Source organism: Piliocolobus tephrosceles, chromosome 11, assembly GCF_002776525.5.
Source record: "Piliocolobus tephrosceles isolate RC106 chromosome 11, ASM277652v3, whole genome shotgun sequence".
Taxonomy (NCBI): domain Eukaryota; kingdom Metazoa; phylum Chordata; class Mammalia; order Primates; family Cercopithecidae; genus Piliocolobus; species Piliocolobus tephrosceles.
In genome coordinates, this window is record NC_045444.1 from 63,540,075 (window position 1) to 63,563,142 (window position 23,068).

The 23,068-nt window shown below is 43.9% G+C and overlaps 1 long non-coding RNA gene across 1 annotated transcript; it reads left to right on the forward strand.

The window, feature by feature from the left end:
- Positions 1 to 9,384: 9,384 nt before the first annotated feature.
- LOC111542863 lies at positions 9,385 to 14,256 on the forward strand. The gene is made up of 3 exons (XR_002731675.2): positions 9,385 to 9,896; positions 10,349 to 10,478; positions 13,593 to 14,256. It is a non-coding gene; the product is annotated as an uncharacterized LOC111542863 (long non-coding RNA).
- The last annotated feature ends 8,812 nt before the right edge of the window (positions 14,257 to 23,068 follow it).

Sequence of the window (23,068 nt, forward strand, 5' to 3'; positions counted from 1 at the left end):
TTTCTGCCACACCCAACTAATTTTTGTATTTTTAGTAGAGATGGGGTTTCACCATGTTGACCAGGATGGTCTTGATCTCCTGACCTCGTGATCTACCCACGTTGGCCTCCCAAAGTGCTGGGATTACAGGCACAAGCCACCGCACCCAGCCCATTACTTTTAAACCTATACCTTGGCATTTTCTGTAAATGGATTTGATGATTTCATTAAATACATTTAACTCAACTTCTTTTAATATAAGACCGGTATCCATGGCAGAATAAGAAACTTTATGCTGAAAAGATTAGATATTTCTATTCTTAGAAAGTCCATATGTCTTATCCTGCACTGGAAATTGCTCACTCACTTTGTCTTCTCCTTCTGTCATAGACTGCCCCCTCTCTTGCTGGTCCATCTCTTCTCATCACTTCTCATCTCTCCCGGTTTATCTCCATCCCCAGCTCCCCTCTTCCTCCAGCACTGCTCTTAGAAACTCAAAAATTCTTCTCACTGTATAAACCTTGTCTCATCTAGCCCAGGCCCTAAGGATCATGTTACTATAGCCAAAGTGGCTCATCAAAATGTTTTGGTAAACAATACAAGTCTCCACCAGGTAAATTCTGCTACTAGCTCCTAAAACAATGTTTACCTCCCTGCTACTGTTACTAAGGGGAGAGAAACATGGGGATCAAAAATGCCGGTTTAACCAGGAGGGTGAAGACTGGAGCAACCCTCCATGGTCCTTGGTTTAATTTTGAGCCACTGTGGAAAGAGGGGTGAAGATCAGAAGCTGGTGGAACTGCTCAAGAGAAACTTCGCTGGGCCTGAATGGAGATGGCTCAGCCAGGTAAACAGACAAGGCTCTCAGGGGAGGAGGGCGGGGGGCAGGCAGGAGGAGGCCTTTTCCCACATTTCCTGACTTCCTTCTGGTAGCTGGAACAGGGGAGACCTGGCTGGCACCCAGGAACAGATACTGGCATTCTTTTGCTTTTTGTTTTTTGTTTTTTTGAGACGGAGTTTTGCTTTTGTCACACAGGTTGGAGTGCAATGGCACAATCTTGGCTCACTGCAACCTCCACCTCCCAAGTTCAAGCGATTCTCCTGCCTCAGCCTCCCAAGTAGCTGGGATTACAGGCGAGTGCCACCACTCCTGGCTGATTTTTGTATTTTTTAGTAGAGATGGGGTTTCATCATGTTGGTCAGGCTGGTGTCGAACTCCTGACCTCCAGTGATCTGCCTGCCTCAACCTCCCAAAGTGCTGGGATTACAGGCGTGAGCCACTGCACCCGGCCTACGGCATTCTTCTATCAGGCAATATCCTCTTCCAGATGAGTTGTATGCAACTGGAGGGGGAACCACTATGGAGGAAGGACGGGGGACTGCTGTTCACAGGCTGGTTTGTGGAACACTGTGAAGCTGCCTTTTGGGCCTCCCATGAGTAGCAAGGGGAGACTCTAACAAAACAGTCAAAAGAGACAGGAGAGAGGTCAACAGCGAGCTCACACATAGTTATTTGGTCTACGGAGGAAACATTAATTAGCTAGACCTGGAAGGATTACTCAGTAGGCAGCCTCCTTTGAGGAATTAGCATCTGCTATGTGAAAAGAAGTGCATCCATGTATGATTTTTTTTTTTAGTATTGTTTTTACTAGCTTATGCAAAGTAAAGACAATGGCTTCCTGTCAAGGAAGTGGTTGCAATGTTTCTAGTAGATGACAGATTTCTCTCCTTTGGCTTTTAAAAGATAGGTTATGAATGTTGGTAGCTCTCAAATGAGAACACTTGAGAGACTATGAGGATCAGACTAAACCATTGGGACAGTGGTCCTGAGCTGTGTCAGTTCATTACACCCTCGTGGAATCTAAGACTACCACCTTTTTATTGCCCTCAGAGATATGTCTTTAAAAACACACCCCCAAAAGAAGAAAAACAAGCAAGCAAACAAATTGAACCATCAACAGTACAGAAAAAGCAAAATGGAAACCAAGACCTGCATTCATTACAGCCCGTCGGGGTGACTTCAACCCTTTAGCTTAGAACCCCACCGAGGTATGTGGAAGTAAAAGCTGCCAGCTCCTGGTGGCCACATGAGAAGCAAATCCATTTGGCGGGTGGACATTTTTAAAGCCTGCCACATATGTTAGCTATTTTTATGGCAATTAAATTGTTGAGGGATCTGTGCAATAAAACCTTTCACAATAAACCATGTGGAAAATCATCTAATCCAACCCCTAGAGGTCAAAAGCCACAGCAACATGTTGCTTTATACCATGAAGAAGAACGAAGACTCTTTAGACAGCTTGCTTTTCCTCTTTTCTTTATAGACTGGTGTTCTGAATTTGGTGTGGAAGGTAAATTGTGTGAAATGGCAGCAGCAGGGCTGGGGGTGGGGGAGCCTGTCTGCCAGTTTGAACCTAGGGAGTGCTCTGCCAGTGACTTCCAAAGCAGTGTCATTTCTGTGCTACCCTTTGCCACGCTGGGAAGTAGATACCCAAATTAAGGAATATAGGGAAGGGGAAGTGGAAGGAGAATAGTTACTTGATGCTTTTCTCCAGGACAGGGAGGCAAGGGACATCAGTCAGAACAGGATTTCACTGTGAAAGGGCATGGGGTTTGGGAGGTCTGAAAGAGATGTTATGATCCTATATATTGAGACACATGCATGGAACATGCAGCTTTCAGAACATTGGGGAACCCTTTCATTTTCTCCTGAGAAAATGCAATGGTCTAAATGAAAATAAATGCGCATACGACTTGTAGAACACATTCTTACTAATTTGTACTTTGAGGACTTAAGCATAAGTCATTTAGCTATATGAGAGTCTAGAAAGTCGTTATAGTTTCAAGAAAATCTCTGGGCCAAAAACATTTGAAGTTTCTCATTAACCTCTAAAAAGTGACTGACTAGTTCAAGTTGTTTACCTCTATTGGGAGTTCTTTCTGAAAACTTCTATCATTCAAATGTATTTATCTCCTAAAATAGGCTTTTAATGAAGTCAGCATACTATTCAATGCTCTTTTCTCTTTCCTACCCAAATGTTTTAAAATTTGAGATTTAGAGCACCTCTGAATAGCCTGAGATGCATGGATAGAACTGTTTAAATAGAAAGAACAGGACTGATGTTAACAATCAGAATACCCTCAGATCTCAAACGACTGAGAGACAGTGTCACTCTCATTCTTATTATGTGATAGTCTAAATTCTGCCTGAGGAGTGACACAGGTAGTCAGGCCATGCTCGGTGACCTCAGCTGTGAACCCAGGCCAATTCTGGGTGGATGAAGGTGTGTGGACAGTGTTTTGACTCCTCATTCTAAAACATCTTTACAATGCGTTTCATTTTGTTGAAGGATGATTTCTGATCAACAGAGCATGTGCAGATAAAACAACTGACAAAGGGATTGAAATTTCACTTCTTGGTTGTTGAGTGTGGTCCCAGGGACCTGAACTATTCCATTCCCAGAACAAACCTCCACAATCGTCGTTGTGGTGTCACTTTCAGCCCAGCAAGGCTGGGCTGAATCTTAGCATCTGGCACAAACCTCATATTTTAAAGGTGACAGAACTGAAGCTGAGAGAGGCAGGGGTGACTTTGACATTCAACAAACTGGGGCAAGAACCAAGGTCACCTGAATTCAAACCCCAGGTCTTTAAGTAAATCATAAATAGTTATGTTATTTGCTATTTATCTACTCTGTACTTGCGTCTTCTATAAAATGAGAGTATTGGGTGATTTAATATGGCTTTTCTCTTGGTCCCAACATTCCTCAGTTCTTTCCACTGTGCTGTATCTTTGATCTCATTCATTCATTCCATACTGAGGAGGGTTGCTTGGAAGCAGCTGCTCATCAGTGATCATATCTCTCAGTCTGCCCCCACTTCCCTCTCACCCCTTGCCTCTAGCTGGGGCCAGTTCTTAGAATGGGATGTGACTGGCACAGAAGCATGCCACTTCCAGGCAGATGCAATTAGGAAGTAGGTGTGTCATCTTCATTCTTTCTTTCCCATTCTCTAACTGGAATAGAAGGACTCCAAGACCCTAGAGGATGGTGGAGCCATAGGATGGAAGGAACCAGAGTCCCAAATCACCCCATGGAAGGCTGCCTGCTGAACAACTGCACTGGACTGTTATGTGCACCGGAAATTAACTTCTATGTCTTAATTTTTATTGTTGTTGTTAATTCTACTAGCATTACCTTGACTAATTCAGTCAGGCAACAGGTACTTAAGTAAATGCTTACTATGTGCATGCCATTATGCTGGGTAGTAGGCATCCATCAGCGAATAACACACCATTTCTGCCATCAAGAAGTTCAACCTGGTAAAAGAAGACATAAAGGTATGTAGACAATTGCAATAGAGTATGGTAAGTACCATGGTAATTGTGAGATGCTGTAAGAAACTATAACCTTGGATATTTCAGGGAAGACTCCCAGCAGAAGTTGTCTTTAAGTCACATACCAACCAATGGTGAGAAGACTGAATGTCTGTGTCCCCCACAAATTCATATGTTGAAGCCCAACCCCACAATGTGATGGTATTTGGAGACAGGGCCCTTTGGAAAGTAATTAGGGTTAGATGAAGTCATCAGGAGGGTCCCTCATGATGGGATTAAGGCCCTTATAAGAAGAAGAAGATATTCTCTCTCTCTCTCTCTCTCTCTCTCTCTCCCCCCTGCCATGTGAGGACCCAGCAAGAAGGTACTCATCTGCAAGCCAGGAAGAGAGCCCTCACCAAAACCTCACCATCCTGGCACTCTAATCTCAGATTTCCAGCCTCCAGAACTGTGAGAAATAAATTCTGTTGTTTAAGCCATGCAGTCTATGGTATTTTGTCATGACAGCCTGAGCTAGGACAGATGGGTATTTCTTTCCAAAGAACCAACCTTTGCAAAGGCCATGAAATAAGAGAGAACAACACTTGGTAGCTACAGATAAGGGTGGAGAGGTAAGCTGAGGTTGGATCTGAAGGGAGAGCCTCACTAAGGAATTGAATAAGGTTCCCAGGAAGACAGGCTTCTATCCTGCACCAGCCTTGCAGTGGCACCCAAGGATGATGCAATGTGCCTTGGGACCTGTGGGCGTGGTTGAAAGGTTAGGCAGGAGAGAGAAATAAGGCATTGTCCTAGAAATGGTACTAGTCATATCTGTAGCCTCCCTAATAAAGAAGAGATCTAAATGCTATCAGCTGCAGATCAGGTGGATTTGACACAGCTTAGCAGCAAAGAGAAAAGATAAGCAGTTCTGAAAAGTATGGTTCACTTACCAATAACGTTAAGTAGGCATGCCTTCAACTCTCAAATTCATACAAACAGAATACTGTAGGTTGGCAGTAATACTTCAGGTTGGCAGTAAAAGCAAGTGCTTCAGGGCCACGGCAGGACATTGGGTCTAACACTAATGAATTCCTCCTACAGAGAGAGAAGTCGCTATTTGCATCGTGGTTTCTGACTTGGCAAATAACCAGAGAGGTAAATTAGGAATCTCCCAACCTATTTCCCAATAAGCATCATTTGCTGGACTTTTTTTTTTTTTTAATTGCCTTTATTCTAGGTTTTTCCTCACCCTCAAATCTTCACAAAAGAAGGAAGAAAAACAACAGAACCTCCCTTCTCCCAAACCTTGTCTAATCCTTTCATAATTCATGATCACAGAGCTGCTGTGAAAACCTAGCCTCAATGCTGTGCTTATTCCCTGTGTGCTTGGCCAAGCACGCAATTCCATTTACCAGCACTCCAGTGAGCATGTGGTGATAAATAAAGCTGCCACCCTGCGCTTGCCCAGCGTGTTTAAAATGACACATTGGACAAGTGGGTCTCTATTGCCTCCACTTTTTTCATAAAAAGACTAAAAACGGTCTGCAAATGCAGTAAATCTTAATTTCTAATATAAACTCCAAATACAGAAAAAAAAAATCATAGGCCAGTTTAGATCAAAGTGAATTTGGTGACCAGATGGTGAGGTCTAGAATATTAAAGAGATAAGCAATCTGAAAACTCAGCTGGTAGCCACCTCATGGGTGGGGTTTCTCCTTTTCTCTCCTTGAAGCAAACTTGCCTTCTCACAGAGCAACTTTATGGGGAACTGAAAGCACAAATGCAGGCAGAGCCAAGTCACCATTTACAAATGCTAAATTTTTAACTGCGAAACCCCAGAATTTAAAAATGCCATTCTGTTATGATTGTTCATACGAATAATTCACTCTTACCACACGGTTACTCTGTGCAAGTCCATGGCGGTGTTCTTTCATGCATTATCTCACTGAGCTTCTTGGAGCCTGTGAATTTTCTTTTCAGATCTCCCACTCAGAAATCAAGGGCCTGCTTTTTCTTTTACAACCATTAATAGGAGAGTTGAGATTGTGTTACCCATTGAGTACTGAGGCATAGATGGGTGATCTCTAAGAGGAATGAATCAGCATTAAATCATCTTGTTGATATATAATAATAGACTCCTTTGCCTGGCAGCCAAAGCCCTCCTCAGTGCTATCCAAAACTACTTATGAATCTTACTGCCAGCCCCTCTGCTTCATCTACTGTGTGCTCCAACCTCATTACACTGTATTCTTTGTCACCACCCTTTCCCACCCCTTTGCTTTTAGTCTCTAGCTCAGTCAGTTGCCTTGATTGCCTTTCTTTCTTTCTCTCTTTCTTTCTCTCTCTCTGTCTTTCTCTCTCTCTCTTTTTCTCTCTCTTTCTTTCTCTCTCTTTCTTTCTTTCTCTTTCTTTCTCTCTCTCTCTCTTTCTTCTTCATTTTTATTTATTTATTTTTTGACACAGAGTCTCACTCTGTTGCCCAGGCTGGAGTGCAGTGGTGCAATCTCAGCTCACTGCAACCTCCACCTCCTGGGTTCAAGCAATTCTCCTGTCTCAGACTCCTGAGTAGCTGGGACTACAGGCACATACCACCACGCCTGGCTAATTTTATTTTTGGTAGAGATGGGGTTTCACCATATTGGTCAGGCTGGTCTGGAACTCCTGACCTCAGGTGATCCACCTGCCTCAGCCTCCCAAAGTGCTGGGATTACAGGCATGAGTCACTGCACCCGGCCACCTTGATTGCCTTTCTCCCTAATCCTTATCTCACATTCTCTACCCAGCCTTCAATCCAGCTAACATTTCATATGTGCTGTGAAGCCTGCCTCAATTCTCCTTCCCCAACTGGAAATCACCTTTCCTCTTCTGATCATCTGACGCTCTTTATTAAGTTCAGAAAATCTGTCTTTGCAAGGATATACACAGCAACATTGTTATAATAGCAAAAAGTAGGAAACAACATAAATGCCCATCAGTGGGGTATCAGTTAAGTAAATTATTGTGCTCTGGTATACTGTGGAGAACAATGCAGCTATTAACCGTGGTGATATATATCTATATATTTACTGATTTGGAAAGATGACTACTACAGATTGATAAGTGCAAAAATAGGGATGATTCTATCTTTAAAAGCAAAGGATATTTAAATTACCTTTCTTTCTTTCTCTCTTTCTTTCTCTCTCTCTATATTCAATATTCTCTTCTATATTCAATGGCTGAAGTCTCCCTCCCTCCTTTTTACTTGCCCAAGCTCTGACCTCAGAAGTGACCTAATGTTTCTGAAAGTCCTCAAACGGTGAGGAGAGAGGATCCCATATACTCACAGCTGCAGTCTCTATTCTGCATCTGTCCTTGAAGGTGGTCTAAGATGTTTCATTGCTTGGCCTTCTGATAGAGCCCATCATGGGAATGATGTTGATTCACGCCAAGCCATCAGTCTGTGAGTAGGCACTGCATTCCATTGAGTGCAGTACTCATCACGACCCCCTTTCCTCCTTTGTTCCTCATTTGTCTCATATGTGATGAGACGCACAATAAACAGGACGTGATCCCTATCCTGAAAAGGCTGTTAGTCACTTCAGGCTTCCATTCCCAGGCCCTGCTTGGAAGTTCCTTTGTAGCTATAGGATTGTAGTACTTTCCCCTAGGGGAGGCACATCAACTGAGTGAGAAGATCTGGGTTCAAATCCCAGCTCTGTCACTTACTAGCTTACCATCCTAGGCAAGTCATTCTCTCTGAGACTCAGTGTCTTCATGTAAAATAGGAGTGGCAATGTTACCATTTGCCTTTCTGGTAAAGAATGAACGAGATGTGATTATTAAAGTTGTTCATATATCATAAAAATCTCCCACAAAGGCTATTATTAAATACATGCCCAGTCACACACCTCCTTCTCTAACCTATGCTATCTGTCAATTTATACAACTTCTGGGAATTTTTAAACTCTAGTCTTTGTTTTTAAAAAGGCCAGGATGGGAGCAACACCTGCATGACCTTACTGATCTGACCCTTCAATGGACCTTTTGAATGTGAAAGGCCTGATGTCAGCAGTGACCCTGACTCAGAATGTGTCTCACCACGTTAGCAGGATCTAGGGTGGCAGCACTTTAGTGGATCCAACTCCTGGTGGAAACTCACAGCCCATTCTCAAGTTCTTATCCAGACCACAAGATGGGATCCAGAAAACCACTACCTCACGTGTCAAATAAATAGGGTCCCTTTGCTGAAATACAAAAAAAAAGTGTGCATTTCCACGAAATTGAGGATTTGAACAAGCAGCCCACACCCAATAGTCTGAGAAACATCAAATAAATGCCCCAGTTTCCTTGCTTTTTCACTGCTGAGCCTCTCTAGGAAGAATGATCTGTTCTGCACTGAAGTCCGCGATCACTTTTGGGTGTGTGGATTGCTGTGTGTTTCCCCTGTTGAGTGGTTTCTTTTGTGGGCCTCAGTTGTAGTTATGAGGTGTTAACAGGCTCCTGGAAGAGCCATCACATCAAGTGGAAGGTGTTAGATTTTGATCCTGGCTGTGGTTCAGGTTTATTTAATTTCTGTCTCCTCCCCCCACCTCCCTACTCTCAACCTATTAAGATTTAAACCTTTTGGCTCATAACGCCCGGTTTATTATTTGTATCTGTTTGGGGGCTATATCCACGGTCATTCTTAGCCTTTATAGCTTTGGAAATAGCCTTTTCTTCCATCATGAAGAGGTTGGGCCTTGATGGGGAAACCTACCATATTCAAATACTTTGTACTCTTTTGATGCCTTTCTCCTGAGAGTCAACAAGAACTAGGTAAGTCCTTACTGCTATGGCCCATGTAGTTGACTTACAAACAACACATATAGATTTGTCTTTTTACATGCAGTTTTTATTCTAAACCCAACTAGCTGGGTGCTGTGGCTCATGCCTGTAATCTCAGCACTTTGGGAGACCAAGATAGGAGGATTACTTGAGCCCAGGAGCTCAAGACCAGCCTGGGCAATATGGAAAAACCCTGTCTCTACAAAAAATACAAAACGTAGCCAGGTGTGGTGGTGTGCACCTGTAGTCCCAGCTACTCAGGAGGCTGAGGAGGAGGATGGCTTGAACCCAGGAGATGGAGGCTGCAATGAGCTGAGATCATGCCACTGCACTCCAGCCTGGGCTACAGAGTCAGACTTTGGCTCAAAAACGACTATATATATATAAACGACTATATATATAAGTGTGTGTAAAAGTAAAAATAAAATAAAATAAACCCAACTGTACCCCAGTCCTTCTTCAGAAGCTCCCTCTGGTTCTAATGTGGGGTTTTCCTGCTGGTCACTTCTCATCTTGATAAACCCGGAACTCTCAGTGACTACTCTTGATGGACAATCATTGTCTCTCATATTTTGTCTCTCTCTCTCTCTCAGTCTTGGTTTTAAAAAACACGTATTTATTGGAGAAAATTTGAAATTTTGTGATTTGAAATCAAGATGCACAAAACAAAACATAAGAATCACAGATGAGCTGTCTTCGTGAGACAATTGCTGTTAACAATTGGCATGTCTTTCTAATCTTTCATCTATGATCAAATGGACTATTTAGCAGAATTGGGACCATCCATTATGCACTTTTGGTAAGTTTCTTTCAAATATATATATATATCAGAGTCATGTTACTATGACTGGTTTAGCATTCTCACTTCGCTGGGTGTGGTGGCTTGCATCTGTAATCCTAGCACTTTGGGAGGCTGAGGTGGCAGGATCATTTGAGCCCTAGAGTTTGAGACCAGCCTGAGCAATAGTGTGGGACCTCGTCTCTACAAAAAGTATTCAAAAATTAGCCAAGCATGGTGGTGTGTGCCAGTGGCAGCATCACTTGAGCCCAGGAGGCGGTAGTTGCAGTAAGCTGAGATCACACCACTGTACACCAGCCTGGGTAACAGAGTGAGACCCTGTTTCAAAAATTGTTTTAAAAAAGCATTCTCACTCTTCAACATCATTCCTCATGTTCACCAAACACTGAGAGTGCCTGTCTTCAACAACTTCTCATGCACCAGTTCTCTGTGCTCACCTTGTCTGGTTCCAGGTTTCAAAGTATTAGCACACTGGGCTGGAGACAGGATCTTTGGAGTCATCCAGAAAGCCCCAAGTATGAAATTATTCCAGTTCTGAACATAGGTATGGACTTACAGGACGAACAACGTCAGCATAAAAATGTAAGATATTCTCATGTGAAAAAGAACCTGAGAAATCTGCTCAGGGCCCTAACTGAGTAACTTAATCATCAGATCTATTGATTTCTTTCTACAACTGCCCACAGATTGGAATGCCATTTTTTGTCATTTATTTATTTATGCATTTATTTATTCATTCACTTATTTATTAAATGGAGTTTATTTTTCAGAGCAAGTTTAGGTTTACAGAAAAGTTGAACATAAAGTACAGAGTTCTCATATACTTCCTCCCCCACCATTAACATCTGGCACCTCAGTGATAAATTTGTAACAGTCCTTACAGTCTCATGAACCAACAATGACACATCATTATCTTTTTTTTTTTTTTTTTTTTTTTTTGAGACGGAGTCTTGCTCTGCCGCCCAGGCTGGAGTGCAGTGGCCGGATCTCAGCTCACTGCAAGCTCCGCCTCCCGGGTTCACGCCATTCTCCTGTCTCAGCCTCCCGAGTAGCTGGGACTACAGGCGCCCGCCTCGTCGCCTGGCTAGTTTTTTGTATTTTCTATTAGAGACGGGGTTTCACCGTATTAGCCAGGATGGTCTCGATCTCCTGACCTCGTGATCCGCCCGTCTCGGCCTCCCAAAGTGCTGGGATTACAGGCTTGAGCCACCGCGCCCGGCCTGACACATCATTATCAATAAAAGCCCATAGTTTACATTAGTGTTGTGCTTTCTATGACTTTTGACAAATACATAATGACATGTGCTATGGTTTGAGTGTGTTTGTCCCCTCCAAAAATTCAGGTGTTGGAAACTTAATCCCCAGTGCAACAGTGTGGGGAGATGAGGCCTAATGTGAGGTGTTTAGATCGTGAGGCTCCACCTTCCTGAATGGATTCTTTTAGAAAATGGGCCTTTGGGAAGAATTATCTGTCTCCTGCTCTTCTGCCATATGAGGAAATAGCATTACTCACCTCTGGAAGATTCAGCAAGATGGTCCTAACTAGACACCTGATGTAGGCACCTTGGACTTCCCAGCCTCCAGAACTGTGGGAAATAAATTTCTGTCATTTATAAATTATCCAGACTCAGATATTTTGTTGTAGTAGCACAAAATGAACTAAGACAACATGTATTCACCATCATAGTATTGTACAGAATAATTTTATCCTCCTAAAAATCCTCTATGCTTTGCTTATTCATTCCTCTCTCTCCCTAGACCCCTGAAAACCACTAATCTTTTTACTGCCTTCATGATTTTGCTCTATCCAAAATGTCATATCGTTGGACTTGTACAATATATAGCCTCTTTAGATTGGCTTCTTTCACTTAATAATATACATCTAAGGTTCCTCCATGTCTTTTCATGGCTTGATAGCTCTTTTTTTTTTTTTTTGCACTAACTAATATTCCATTGTCTAGACATGCCACAGTTTATCTGTTCACTTATTGAAGGTCATCTTGGTTGCTTCCAAGTTTTGGCAATTCTGAATAAAGCTGCTATAGACATCTACAAGCAGATTTTTCTGTGGCATATTTTCAACTTTTTTGGGTAAATACTAAAGAGCACTATTGCTGGGTCATATGGTAAGAGTATGTTTAGTTTTGTAAGAAACTACCAAACTGATTTCCAAAGTTTCTGTACCATTTTGCATTCTCACTGGTGATAAGTAAGAGTTCCTTTTGCTCCACATCCTTGCTAGTATTTGACATTGTCAGAGTTTTTCATTTCAGCCATTCTAATAGATGTGTAGTGGCAACCCCCTTTTTTTTTTTTTAAGATAAAAGTCTTTCCTAGTCGGAATTGCCTAACAACGAGTATATGAATATGAATCTAATATGTTATCCACTCTCTGTTCTCAAGCAAAAATGCACTAACTTCTGAGAGCCACACAGTTTGTCGCTTAGCCCCTCCGTTTTAGCACCATACTTGGCACCCTGTAGGTGGTTAGTAAATATCTGCTGGTTGCATGGCTTCTAATGACCTAGCTGCCTCTGCTTTTGAGAACCATAAGGAATCCATTTAGAGGGTTTCAGACCAGCATTTAGGTATATGCATGCACATATACATGAACACACACACATACACACACACGCACACACTCTTATGCTCTAGCTTGGGACTGCATTATTTAGACTCTTGAGCTCCAGACTTTGAGTACACCCAAATGTTGGCCTTGAGGCCAATAAGTGATAGCAAATGAAGAATGTTTTGGTGACATTTTATTTTGGTCAATAATCAAGTCTAGTATTATATCTGGGTCTTAGACCATGAAAAAGTCACTCCTTCTATTGCTGCCCACATGAACAAGTTTCACACACCTGCGTCTAAGGACACACACATCTTGTCAGGATAGAAGCAAAGGCTGATGACAGCTGTGTTCACTGCCTTTTCCTTCTTTTTTCCTTCCATCATGGTTCTTCTTAGGAGGGTTCTTGAAGTAAGGAGACCTGGCATTTACTGAATCCTTTGGAGGTAAACCTATCATCCATTTCTTCTGCTCCCACTGTACTCTGTACTTATTCTGCACTATGTGCCTGGCATAGGGTAGGTGGTAATGCACGTTTGTTGAATGACTAATGTACCTTTGAGCTGATGTAGAAGTCCAGAGTTTGCTAGTAAAGAACCACATAACATTCCTAGGCTCATTGTTTGGAGCCATTATTGTAGCTGCTTTGCAACTGCAGAAATCACTACAGGTTTTCCCTTATGAGCCCACATCCATAGTCAAATGTGGAACCAATACTCCCCAACCCCCTACCTCCTGCTTATTGTCAAAAACACACCACACATTGTAGCAATCATAGTGCCAAAGCTTTATGGCATCCATAAATTGGAAACTACTGCCTCTGACAGTTATGGGCCTGTGTCAACACCAGATCACGCTGACTCTTCTGGAATGTGTTTGCGAATGCACTACACCAGCCTTGGAAGCTGTTGACATCAGAGGCTGTAAGTTAATTAGATGTGGCCCCAGAGCATTGTGGGTCTTGCCGTCTAGGAGAATTTTTTTTTTTTTTTTTCCCTTAAATTCGTCTCTTTAATTCAGTCCCAGGGCAGGAGCTGTCTTGGCTGTCTTACTTGGTGGGGAGTCTAAGTTGCTGGGCAAGTGATGACATCTGTTGTGAACAACTTCTCTTTCTTCCCTTTTGGCAGATGGCAATAGGAATGGCTGGAGACAGCAAGAAATGGTGGTGGCCGTGAAGTCCACTGTGAAGGAGGGACTACCCACCACGTGCATGTTTTGAGCAGGCTTTGTCCTACCATGCCAGTGCAACCCTCTGGGCAGGGTGTTGCTGAGAACTACGCTGTGACTCTATTTTAGTGGCCATGCAAGCTATGGGCTCCCTGGCCCTTGTGCATGTAATGGAGGGCCTGAGAGGACATCCTGGCTCTTTGGAGGTCCTTTCTCTGCCTTATTTTTCCTCTTTACTGTAACATCCTTGTCCTTCAGAAAGAAAATGAGAATCTCCCACTGGTTAGAATATTCCCCTGAGTATATACACAGTTTCTATTCTAAAGCAGCCAAGAAAGGAAGAGGATTCTGACTGGTTCTATCAGGCTTCAAGGAAAATGGCTATCCTGTGAAATCTTCAAGACTTGGGATCCTTCTCCCCCTGCTGTGCCCTGGTGCAGGGCATTACACCAGCCTGACAGGTTGTCATGAGTGCTTCAGCTGACAGGAGCCAGACAGATGGAGTGACAGAGAGAAGTGGATGTTTGGACGAACGGAGGCAGGATGGTTCACTTCCGGGTTCTTCTTCACCACCGACTCTTCCCGTGTGTGCGAGAATGCAGCTGACGCCCGGGAGGGTGAAGATTAATCAGGCATGCACCAGGTGATGTCAATCCGAGGAGACCAAGATTTACCTGGTGGCACCTGCGGAGCGCCCCCCCTCCCCCGACATGCCCGTGCCCCGCCTATTGCCCTTCCACTCCTAGAAAAGTCGCTCCCAGCAGATGCGCCGGGGGCGGGCTTTCTCAGCCCCCACTCTTGTCGGGACTGTATTAGAAACCCCCCCCCTTCCCCCAGCTCCGGTCCCTGAAGCTAGATGACCAAAGAATAAATTTGCAGTTTTGCTTTTAGCCTTGCCTCCTCGCTGGTTCTTTGGTGCCCACTCGGCTGGTCTTAGAAACACAAATCAGCGGACATCTGGGGCAGTGAGAAATGAAGCCAAAGAGGTCAGGGAGAGTCCTGCAGAGACGCTCGCTGCCAATCTCGTTCCCTGCCCTGTCATATTGATTCATTTCAGGTGCCAAGAGCTGAGACAGATGCAGAGGAGACAGAGAGTTTACATTTGAGAGGTGGGAACCCCCCAACCCCCCCCTCCCCACACATACACATGCATTTCCACACAAAACCACCTAACATGCATCCACACAAGTGTATGGAGGCTGAGTCAGTACCTCAAGAGTTCTGAGGAGGAAGGCAAGAAAGATCGCTGTGGGCCGAGGTATGGATAAAAGTCTTCATAGACAGAGGCCTTGACTGAGATTCAGGTAAGTGTGGCTCAGGTGACATTCCAGACAGACAGTAGTGGAAGCAAAGGCAAGGAGATGGGAATGAGGAACTGTGTTCTGATGAGGGAGAAGCTTGGGAAGATGGAGAAGGGAGACAGGGCAGATAAGCTGGAGGATGAGTGTGAGGTCTTGGGGACAGGGAGTTCTGTCCATTGTATTCCCTCCTGTGAATACATACAGCCCTGTTGCCAATTCACATATTTTGACTATTGTTGAAAGGTAACTTAAGGTTAGAAACAGAAAGAGTTTAAATACCATAGGCCATGTTCCTCAGATACGTGGAGGATTTGGGTAGGATTTTGGGTGGGGTGAGCAATCAGTAGGTGATATGTAGACTCATAGAAGAGAGAAGTGCTTTTAAGCAGGTGGCCTAATTAAGAAATAAATGTGATAGGCCAAGCATTAGCTACTTCAGGACTCAACTAAGTGAGAGAGAGCTCAGAGGGAGTGAGGGGTGGGGATGAACAAGAGATGCAGTAAGGTTTTTGAAGAACAGGCTCACACAAAATGAGATGGAGAAATCTCAGGAGACCCTCTAACCAATCCTCAGTCCTATTTAAGGCAGTGGGGTGGCTGCAGCCATGGAGATTTTGCTGTCAATCTTTGGGGATAGAGATGCTCCACAATTTCCAATGGGGTTACATCTCAATAAACCCATTGTAAGGTGAAAATATCATAACCTAAAAATGCATTTAATATACCTAACCAACTGAACATTGTAGCTTAGCCTCACTACTTTAAATGTGCTCAGAACACTTATGTTAGCCTACAGCTGAACAAAATTGGCAACACAGTTCACTGTAGAGTATCGGTTGTCTACCCTCATGATCATGAGAGAGTATCATACCACTTTCCACTGACTTTGTATCATTTTTGTACCACTGTAAAGTTGAAAAATCCTAAGTCTAAACATCTTAAATCAGGGACTGTCTGTATTTCAACATTTTATTGCTATTCCCAGATACATCCTAGAAAAATTGTTCTGCTTTAATTTAAGTTGCTTTGTGATTCATTCATTCATTCACTCACTCATTCATTCATTTATTCTTCAACAATCACCAAGCATATACTTTGTGCTTGGCCCTCTGCTAGGCTCTGGGGATTCATTCATAAATCAGACCTCCTGCCTGCCCTCCGAGAGCTTACAATTCAGTAGACATCGTATACATGTAAACATATAGACATATGTGCAAGTAATAAAGGGCTGTGCATCTGCAAAAGGCACAATGAGTGCATGAAGGAAGATGTCAGCTCTGCATTGAGGTGTGGGGCTAGGAGCATCTTAAAAGAGAAAGTGATCATTGGAGTTTTCGTTTTAAAGGGTTCACCTAATGGACAAAAGGGGTCGGGGGAGAATTTTCCAGCAAACAGCAGAGTATCCAAAAGCCTTGAAGTGGAAATGACTGAGGTGGACTCCGAAAGTGGATTTTAAATTCCCTATGGTGAGGCATGGTGGGCTGGGGATACTAGAAGTCAGTGGGTCACTGTGGCTTGATTTACTGTATGTGTGATTGGAAATAATACATTTATATTAAAGCCAGTAAGGCTATTATGAGGCAGGATGCAAGAATATCAAAATTTATTCTAAAACAAAAGACTTCCCAGCATGTTGGGAGGCTAAGGTAGGAGGATCACTTGAAGCCAGGAGTTTGAGATCAGCCTGGGCAACATAGTGAGACCCCTATGCCTACAAAAAAAAAAAAAAAAAAAAGCAGCCAGGCATGGTGGTGTGTGCCTGTAGTCCCAGCTACCTGGGAGGCTGAGGTGGGAGATTCACCTGAGCCCAGGAGTTCCAGGTTGCAGTGAGCCATGATTGCCCCACTGACTGCACTCCAGCCTGGGTAACAGAGCAAGACCCCATCTCTAAAAAAGTAAATACAGATAAGTAAATTTTTAAAAAGACTTCAAAGAGATGTCAAGGTTTTCACAGACTGTTTCAGGGTATGCCCTTGCCCTAGTCTGTTCTGGCTGCTATAAGAGATATCACAGACCAGGTGACATAAAAAAAAGAAATTAATTTTCTCACACTTCTGGGGGCAGAAGCCTCAAATGCAGGTCTGGCAGGGGCAATTCTGGTGAGGGCTGTCTTCCTGCTTTGCAGATGGCAGCCTTCTTGCTGTGTCTTCACATGGCAGAAAGAGAAAGCACTGGTGTCTTTTTCTCTTCTAAGGACACCGGCTCTATGGGACTAGGGCCTTCCTCTCACACCCTCACTTAACCTTTGTTACCTCCTTATAGGCCTTGTTTTCAAATGTAGTCACATGGGGGTTTAGGGCTTCAATATACAAAATTTAAGGGGGACAATTTGGTTCATAGCATGGAACCAGGTAATGAAGATGATACTTCTTTTACCCACTTCTTCATTGCAAACAGTCAGCTGGCACTAATAGGGCTTTCAAGAAACTCGATGTGAAAGTTATAAAGGAGAATCTTACAAGACGGCCGGATAAGTGAGTTGCGGACAAATCACAAGGGCCGGGCATTTAGGCTAAGGCTGTCCCATAGGTGGCAGGAAGCCCTTGAGAGGGACAGTCTTGATTGATTTAGGTTTCCAGATCCTTCTGGCTGCAGTCAGCAAGTATTTAAGGGAAAAGCCTGGAGGCAGAGAGACTGGTTAGGAGGCTCTGGCCCTGGGCAGGTGAAATGTGAGCCTTGACAGGTTATATATAAATGCAAGATGTTTGGGGGATAAAATTAAATAAATTGATGCCCTATTTGATTTGGGGGGAAGAGGGAAGGCAATGGAAACCTGTGTGACTCACAGATTTTTGGCTTGGGTAAATGGTATTCCTCTGTTCTGGATTTCAGGGGAGCAGAAATCTGCTTCAGGACTCACCTCTTGCGATCTAACCTACTTGGTAACAGTAATCGAGTCCCCTCCTGTTCTTGGTTTCCTGAGCTCTTCCGCCATTTTTTCTCACATTAAAATCCAGTTGTTGGCAAGTTTGAGCAAACACAGGTGTGAAAAATAAGGGGAGACCAGGTGTGGTGGCTCATGCCTGTAATCCCAGCACTTTAGGAGGCCCAGGCAGGAGGATTGCTTGAACTCCGGAGTTCAAGACCAGCCTAGCCAACATGAGAAAACCCTGTCTCTGCAAAAAGTACAAAAGTCCCAGCTACTCTGTGAGGCTGAGGTGGGAGGATTGCTGAGCTGGCTCCCTGATCACTCAGTGATCACTGAGGTGGGAGGATCACAGGGAGGTCAAGGCTGCAGGGAGTCATGATCCACCACTGCACTCCAGCCTGGGCGACACAGTGAGACCCTGTATCCAAAACAAAAAAAAAAAGAAAAGAAAAGAAAAAAGAAAAAGGGCTTCTCTGTGTTGACGGTGGTGGACACTTGCTGTTTTTGACGACCCGGTTGTTCTTCCACCCTGGTAGAGCAAGCCCTTCTCTGTGCTCTATAAAGTCTTGGTGGACTGTCAATCAAATTAAGCCAATCTAATTGGCTTTACTGGGTCACTTGATCCCAACGTAGTCCGATTCACCAGGAATTTTTTTTTTTTTTGAGGCGAAGTCACACTCTGTCACCCAGGCTGGAGTGCAGTGGTGCAATCTCGGCTCACTGCAACTCTGCCTCCATTCAAGTGATTCTTGAAGGGTTAAAGTGATTCTCCTGCCTCAGCTTCCAGAGTAACTGGGATTACAGGCGCTGCCACCATACCCAGCTAATTTTTGCATTTTTGGTAGAGTCAGGGTTTCACCATGCTGGGCCGGCTGGTCTCAAACTCCTGACCTCAGGTGATCCACCCGACTTGGCCTCCAAAAGTGCCGGGATTACAGGCATGAGCCACCGGGCCCGGCCTTCACTAGGAATCGTGAACAGCTTGATACTGGACACCAAATGTCCTGAAGGGGTAATCTGTACTCTATTCCCTGTTACTTTGATCCCAAGACCTTCCCTTCTTCCTGCCCTTTCTAAGACTAAGGGATTCAGCATTTCTTATGATGTTGTGAGCTGGGCTGTATCCTTTCAGTAAATTCTGTTTTTGTTTTTGTTTTTAATTTAACATACTTAGTTTCCATTATTTGTAACTAAGGAACCCTAGCTGACGTCCAGAGAGTGTCAAGAAAAGCCCAGTACCCCACAACTGTCTCTGTTGAGCCCTCCTTGGGCTGTGGGTGGAGCCCAGAGTTCTGCTGCCTCATTATGGCCCTCACATGTTCTGTGTAGTCCCTCTGCCCATCTGTGGCAGGGAGTCAGGTTTGTCCCCTTCATGTCGAAACCATCTTCCCATCCACCAGACGCTCAGTTGACAACCCTATGGAAATTACTTCAGCTGCCTTGCCCAGCTGTCAGGCTGTATGGAGGAGGGTGTCATAAACGAGGGGATGCTGGAAGACCATACACAGGACTGTCCCCAGAGAGGGCATGGAAAGGACAGCAGAGGCTCTGGCTGCTAAAGAGAAAGTGAAAATGGAGAGTTATAAAGGGAGGCAATGACAGATGGAGGTGGCCTCAGGTGAGCTTTGCCAGTGCAACATTAGCTTTCCTTGCTTTTTTTTTTTAAAGATACCATTTCCAAGATCTGCTGCCAGTAGTTTGTGAAATGCCAGGTCTGAGTGCCAGGGTAAGCTGGAAAACCAGCCAGCCAGGACTGCAAGTGCCAGAAGATTACAAACACAGCCACTCTGCACAGCTTGCTGGATAGCCCCATGCTGTCTCATTTTTGCCAAATGGATGTGGCCATCAAGGTAATCTTTCAGGCCTCTGGTCCAGGTGCAGGCCCAGAGAGGCAGACCCACCCTGGAACCCTGGAGCTGGCCTCTGGCAATGGTTTGGGGGCTTTAATGAATGGTCCTCCTTGTCACATTCGGGCAGGTCTGTATCCATCAGAGAAATTCAGCTCTCTCCATGTCTCCTGCTGCCAGGAGTGATTGCAGAACATCTGTCGGTAGTTGGATCAGGACTCACTTCTATCTCTATAATCCTTTGAGCTTTCTTTAAACAAAGAGGCTTACTACCTTCTTCCCCATCCTCCTTCCAAAAGTAAGCTATCAAAGGGCATCAATACAGAGATGTTTGTGTTTTATGTTTCTAGAAAGAAATATCAAAGGCAACAATAATACTAGAAGAATTGCTCTGAGCAGGCACTCACTATCTATCCCATACACATAATGAATCTAAATTTCAGGTAACTGATATTCAGTCTAAATATCAGGCCTTAGGTATAAATTTATTATTTATTGGGCACTTATGATGTTCCAGGCATTGTGCTAGGTGCTATCCAGGAAGGCTCTGAGGAACTTAGTTTCCTGTTTAACAGGAGGCAATGACAGGGTCACAAATAACTGGAGTTCAAGGTCTAACATTCAGCTGAGGTTTAGCCCAGAGCACAGAAGTTGTGGTAGGAAAGGTCTGTTTTTAAATTACGCCTGCTCCAACTGCCATCAGTGAAATGTCTGGTCCACTCTTTGGTACTTATCACATATCTCCTTGGATGGTCAGCTCTCCTTGTAGGTGTGTGCATGTCTCTCCATTTATAGGGGAAGGCAGGGAGAGACTCATCTTTGACCTCGTATCTCAGAAGAAAGTGAGCACTGATTGATGGACTAGTTGGCTCAGGCAAATTCAGGGATTTTCAGGATTCACTTTAGGGCTCCTTATGAGTGGCAGTTCAGGAAGGAGACATTTACTCATCATTTTATATCCTTCTGTACTCTCTGAGATTTGTAAAATATCCTTAAATCTTCACTGGTGACAATTGTCTCTGAGTATAAAATTGGCCCGGGTTTGTATGATGACATTCAATGTAGCAATTTTTAATGGTGTTTTATGGAGAGCACTGAATTCTGGGTCTTCTAGTAGAGGAACATGTTTGTCTGTGAGTGTATTAGCTGGATCAGGCAGGTTGGATGTGCTTCTGATAACTGAAAAAAACACAACAGGGACATAACAAGCACATAGTGGGAGTTTGGTTTTCCTTCTTAATGACAAGCAGCCTTTAAAAACTACACATTCTGAGGCTAGGCACGGTGGCTCACGCCTGCAATTCCACCACTTTGGGAGGTTGAAGCAGGCAGATCACTTGAGGCCAGGAGTTCGAGACCAGCCTGGCCAACATGGCAAAACCCCAGTCTCTACTAAAAATACAAAAAAAGTTAGCTGGGTTTGGTGGCGCACCTGTAATCCCAGCTACTAGGGAGGCTGAAGCATAAGAATTGCTTGAACCTGGGAGGCAGAGGTTGCAGTGAGCTGAGATGGTGCCATTGCACTCCAGCCTAAGTGACAGAGTGAGACTCTGTCTCTAAAATAAAAATAAAAATAAACTATACATTCTGAACTACTATTAAGAACCTCCTTTCCTACTGCACAATCCCTGCCAGCCATCTTCCTGGCTGTACAGGTGTGGAAACCTGTCCCTTTCCACATTCCCTGTGCTATCCTTCTCCTGAAACAAAAAGACCCCATGGGACAAGGAGGGACGTGCTAGGTTTCCTAAAGTTCAGAGCAATGAAGTTCCCTTAGCTCTGTTGAAAAGTTCCTATCAGACTTTATCCCCAAGGGCCTTGGCCAAGAAGCTGATTGTTTTCGGAAGAGGTCTTAAACACTTGACCTTCCCATGGCCTTCATATCAGTACCTTCCTTCCAGAAGCCTTTTCCCTTCTCCCCAAAGTGAAATGTGTGTCCAACCAAGACAAGTGCTGGAGTGGATGGAAGTTCAGCCACTTCAAGATAAATGCCAAATTACAAGGACATACCCACCTGGAGTTGTTATTTTCAGCCAGGCACTGAGGAAATAGGCCGAGTGGGCTCTGGAGCAGGCACATTGGAATCCCCCGTTATGGGGCCTTCTGCAACTTAGTTACTTAACATCTTTGAGTCTTACTTTCTTCATCTGTAAAATAGGAATTAAAATATCTGCTTTGCAAAATTGTAAAGATTTGAAGTAATGAATTAATCCACAGTGATATGAGTGAACTTTCATTCATCCATCAAACATTACACGTTGACTGTGTGTTAAGCAGTATGCTGGGTGCCAAGAGAGGTTTCAAATATTAATTCAACATGCTATTGCCCTGCAGGGATTCAGACCTAGAACAAGAGGTAAAAAATATAACAAACACATTAAATCAGGTGATGAATGCCATAAAAAATATGTACCAAGTTTACTAGTGTTACAAAATAGAAGTGAAATTCAGAATTCAGAAATTACAATAACAAGTACTGTTTTGATAAGTATGATGATTTCTTCCCAAAGAATTGCTGATTATACTTAATTAGTTCACTTACTAAATAGTTTAGATGCCTCATATGGGTCAAAAAGTCAAGAGAGAGTCTCTGTCTCTTTTTCCTGTTCCTATTGCCTTTGGTTGAAGGTGGCATCACCTGCAGGCAGGTGACCTGCAACAGCCTCCTAGCTGATCTTTTTACCTCCAGATGTGCCCATCACCATTCATTTGTTTGGTAATTGTTGTTGATGTTAGTAATAGTTCCTCATACTTGTACAGTGTTCCACTCATTTACACTCTTTCCTCAAAAGGCATCTAAACTGACCTTCACTATAACCAAATGAGATGTAGGAAGCACAGAGTGATTATTCTTATTTTTAAGGAAAGTGAGAGCCTTAGAAGCCAAATGACTTATTTGGGGCCAAACTGAAACTGAAGCTCATCCCTTCTGAGTCCAAGCCCAGTACTTTCCTTTCCATGTCTCTCAAGCAAAGGCACTGGGCTCTTAAATAATATTATGGCTTCTTGTTTCTCAATATAACTGACAACTTTGTTTTTGTTAGAGCTCAGGAGAAGCATCTGTTTGACTAGACATGTCTGACATTCCCAGCCACTCTTGCCAAACCTGAGATTAATTAGGGAGTGCAACTAGAGTCCTCTCCTATTCCAGAGGCCTCTTGGGTCAAGCTCCTGTCACTGGCCCAGGGGCAGTTTTCACAGCCAGATGGAGGTTCTGGGTGAAACCCCTGGCAGACAGGGTTTTTTCCTTGCTCACGCTCCAAGGGCACCCTGTGAGGGGCCAGGCTGGGGTCTAGGAACAAAGTGTGCCAGGCACAGCTCTGGTTCAAGAGGGCTGCTGGGCAGTGTCCAGGCTCCTTCTTGTTCTGGCGTTACAATAATTGTCTTCTGAGCAGCACTTGCTTCTGCTCCATTAATTT